Below are 3,270 nucleotides of genomic sequence, written 5' to 3'. Positions count from 1 at the left end.
TCTCTCTCTCTCTCTCACTCTCTCTCCCCCTCTCTCGTACTTGTCCATCTCATTGGTCATACTTCTTTACTTTCTCTGTTGTTTCTGTCTGTCTGTCTTACTTTTTCTCAGCACTGAATGACTATTATTGTGTTGATGTGCTTCTCTTTACTCAAACAAACAACAAACAAACAACAAACCAACAACAAACAAACAACAAACAAACAAACTGACTGGCTGTCAATTGTATCCACCTGCTTAGTTTCCGATTTGTCTGTCTGTTGTCTGTCTGACTAATCAACTTGAACAGAATGTGCAAGTACATATACTGTCCTGTAGTTTGATGCTGTATTTTTCAGTATGAGATGAACTCATGTTAAGCATAGTACATAAGGCAGTAATAATGATGATAAGAATAGCACTTATCAAGCATGCTCTATAAACATTATATTAATTATTATAATTATTAATTTATTGACCCAGCAGACCTTAGGACACTCAGAGCAGGAGGTTGAAGGGCGCCTCTGGTAGGTCTTACTTTTTTACTTTCCTTTTGTCGTTTCTGTCTGTCTGTTTGACCTTTTTCCAGCGCTAAATGACCATTATTGTGTCGATGTGCTTCTCTTTATTCAAACAAACAAACAAAACAAAGAACACAGAGAAACATACTCGGCTTCCCGGGAAGTGGTTTACTCAACAATTAGCATTGCACCATCTTCTGATCGTAATATTGGAATCTTTGTGAGGCAGATAAGAGAGGGTCGGAATGTGTCCTGTTGCGTCTTGTTTATTTGTTTGTGTGGGTGGTTGGCGGGTGCTCTGGTGTGGTTTGCTTCTTCTTTCCTATCAAACATCTATCGTCCTTATCTCGCCTTCTTCTCTTTTCTGTTTGTTAATCTCTTGAAACACCTCTAATCTTCTGGCGCTCATATGATCTTATGCAGTTGCGAGCGCCGTAAAACCTCTACTAAAACTAAACTAAAAACTTGTTTGTACTAAACGCAGGTCCCATATCTTTATGTTTGAGGTAGAGGGAAGGGTGTTCATGTGGATTCTGCGTGCTCGATCGGCAGAGTAGTCTAAAAGATACGTATAATGTGGACTTGCACTTGCAGAGATTCCGAGGACACTGGTGTTGCCTGATAGTAGATCCTGCTATTTCTTTTCGTTCCATCTGTTTCTCGTTTTTTTTTTCTTGCTCTTGATTCCCATTGTTGTGTCAATGTGTTTCTCTACTCTTTGCACACCCACCCACCCACCCACCCATACACACCCACACACACACACACACACACACACACACACACACACATACACACACACACACACACACACACACAAGCGTGAAAAAACCCAAACACATGCAAACGAAAGAAAAAACAACAACCTCCCGGGGCGGTGCCACTGACTGAAGTGTCTTTAGGCCATTCCAAAAGGGGGGACCTTTCTCTTTCAATCATAGTGACATAGTAGAATTGTAAATGGGCTGACTCATGTCACGCTCATAACTGTGCCTGATCTACAACAGGGAACTGCTGCTTTTTCTTTCCTGGTCCTTACTATTGTCATTTTTTTCTACTTCTTTTGTATGTTTGTCACTCTCTTGTGACCTGCTATTTCCGGGGTGCCTTGATAGTCAAAGCAGACCTTGTGCTGTTGAAGCTAGAGAGGTGAGCAGTCTAAGTCGGATTCCCTGTAAAGACTTCTCTGTTGACACCCACTCCTTGGCGCTCATATGACCTTATGCAGTTGCGAGCGCCGCAAAACCCTCTACTATTTAAAAAAAAAAAAAAAAAAAAAAAAAAACAAGAACAAAAAACAGCAACAAAAAAAAAAGCATAAAAAACCAAATAGAACCAACACGGCAGACATTGTAAATATTATGCAAATGAAAGTCACAATCCTTTCATCAACGAAGTTGTAGCGAGCCTTTTACAATGAAGATGAGTTGCGTCCTCTGTAGGCGTGGCACTGGCCCATTTATATTCCACGACCGGCTCGGAATGGGAAGCCCTAGATCTACTATAACATTCATTTTCTGATCAAAACGGAAAATGCTGGGTGGCTCGAGGGCGCCACATAGGTCCTATTTCTTTTCTCTTTACTCAAACTGAAACTGGGTGGTTGGAGGGTACTCTGGTGTGGTTTGCTTCTTCTTTCCTATCCAACATTTAACGTCGTTATCTCTCTCCCTTTTTTATGGTTGTTACTCTCTTGTAACAGTAACACCTCTAATCTTCGGCACTTACATGACCGTATTGTGTTAAAAGTGCCTTAAAATTTTTACTTTAAAAAAATCTGAAACTGAAACTCAATCACAATATGCTCGACACAACCCCAGCCCTATCGGTGTCCAGCACAACACCAATGTGGCCAGTTCCGTTTGTATTTTTGACGGCGTATTCTTCTGGACCTCTGATTGTCTTCGGTGCTTCTGTCGCACAGCTCTCCACACACAAGCCTCAATACAATCAGAGATTGGTGTTGAATTGGCGGCCTTTTCTTCCCAAATAATAATGTTGGGTTGAAAGGGACACCGTGAACCCATTACACTTGCCATGTGCCAGTCAACTTGAGCTTACTGCACAGAATACAGACGGTACCACTCGATAGGAGCGGGTAGTTGGAGGGCGCCACTCGTTGGTCTTTCTTCTTTATTTTCCTTCTGTCTGTCTGTCTGTCTGTCTGTCTGTCTGTCTGTCTGTCTGTCTGTCTGTCTGACTGTCTGTCTGTCTGTCTGTCTGTCTTACTTTTTCCTAGCACCGAAAGGCCGTTATTGTGTCGTTGTACTTTTCTTTGCTCAAAAAAATAAAACTCGCGCGCAAGGAGACTTACAGCAGCACAAGCTTGAACGTGGTCTCAACATGGGTAGTTAGTGGGTGCTCTGGTGTGTTTGCTCCTTCTTTCCTAACCATTAAACATCTATTTTCTTTCTTTTCTTTTCTTTTTTTTGGGGGGGGTATATTACTCTTACGAAACACACCTGCTCTTCGGCATTTACATGACTTATTTGTGTCCCATGAGCCGTAAAACTCTTAGTAAAACTAAAAATAAAGTGTCCACTTGTCTTCTTTGTTTTTGTACGAGTTTAACACCCCACTGGGTGTGTAAGTAAGTAAGTAAGTAAGTAAGTAAGTAAGTAAGTAAGTAAGTAAGTAAGTAAGTAAGTAAGTAAGTAAGTAAGTGAGTAAGCAAGTAAGCAAGTAAGTATGTAAGTAAGCAAGCAAGCAAGCAAATAAGTAAGTAAGTAAGTAAGTAAGTAAGTAAGTAAGTAAGTAAGTAAGTAAGTAA

Source organism: Aplysia californica, unplaced genomic scaffold (genome assembly GCF_000002075.1).
Source record: "Aplysia californica isolate F4 #8 unplaced genomic scaffold, AplCal3.0 scaffold00025, whole genome shotgun sequence".
Taxonomy (NCBI): domain Eukaryota; kingdom Metazoa; phylum Mollusca; class Gastropoda; order Aplysiida; family Aplysiidae; genus Aplysia; species Aplysia californica.
This window is presented reverse-complemented; position numbering follows the sequence as displayed.